The following is a 1,365-nucleotide window of genomic DNA, read 5'->3' as shown; positions in this document are numbered from 1 at the left end:
AAACGTCGGATCACTGTGGGACTTGTTTTTTGTTCGCATAACGCTCTGTTTTGGTTTGTGATATCAAAGGAGAATGAATCCCTGAAACGACGCTGTTTCGGTATTTCATCAATGACAATTACAAACTTTCTATCAAGTTAGCTGATCACTGATCTTTCTATCAAGCTATTAGGGTTTGAATATGTGAACAGCCTCCCTAGCTGATCATTCATCCTGACTTCTACGAGAAGAAACTGAAAAGTTTGGTTAATGCAGATTATTATAAGTCAAAAGAACTCCTCAATTGACCTGCCCTCACCATATTTTTTTAATTTTCCTCATCTTCTTGAACCAAGAGAAAGATATGATATAAAAAAATTATGGGTTTAGTGGTGTAAAGTAGCATTAACGCCATCTCTGATATTATAACTTTTCTACGAACGAAAGAGATCATAGTTTCATAGAATAGTAAAAAAACAAAAAAAAAAAAACATAAACAAAAACAAAACCTTGAGGTCATCTATGACCGATCACTGATCTCCGACTCTAAACATTCCTCTAATCACTGTATCAGTCCTCATCCTGTACTCTCGGAAAATATCCAATTGCTTTTTCTATTGATAGCAAATATAACCAAGGACTGGTAATTGCATTACCGTGATTAAATCTATAGCACCCTGGCGAGTTGACAACAACATTTCACATATCTTGCTACCCCAAGCGCCATGACTCGATCTGGATCTCTAAGACGCTAACTGTAAACTGCTCTTAAGAAAAGAAAAACATATATAGATAGTCAATCCCTAATTCGGATGATATAATATGCTAAACAGAAATTAAAGAAATCGAGATATATATAAATTTCGAGGAACAAGATCTAGCGGGAGCTAGGGAGAGAGAACCTGATGACAGCTCAAAGCGTTCTCGAACTTAAAAGTGAAACTTGTGTTCCAAACAAACCCTTCCTCCCTCGAAGTCCCTCTTTATATAGGAATTAGGAATTCATAGTTTGTGAGCCTTCCAAGTTCCAAGTTTCGTTAGTTTTGGCACATGCATAATTGTCCGATCAATAAGTAAATGTCAATTAGGTAATCTGTGTTTTTTTTTTCTACTTACCTGACATAATATGCTCATATATAATATAACTATTTATTAGGATATATTAATATATATGTAGAATATTGATATGTGATACGGTTCTATCACATAAGGAATCTCATCGTGTATAAATAAAATACCCATCTGGTCATCTTGTGTTAATGAATAAATTAAGCGTTTCCAAATTATATCACTTTTTTCATCTGAATTTGCTTTATTAATGTTGAATGTTGTTACAAACTTACAATGGAAATCATCTGTAATTATAGCAGGAGCAGAGAAATGGTG

Source organism: Camelina sativa, chromosome 4 (assembly GCF_000633955.1).
Source record: "Camelina sativa cultivar DH55 chromosome 4, Cs, whole genome shotgun sequence".
In the NCBI taxonomy this organism is placed as follows: Eukaryota; Viridiplantae; Streptophyta; class Magnoliopsida; order Brassicales; family Brassicaceae; genus Camelina; species Camelina sativa.
The sequence above is the reverse complement of the archived record's forward strand: the minus strand, read 5'-3'. Positions refer to the sequence as shown.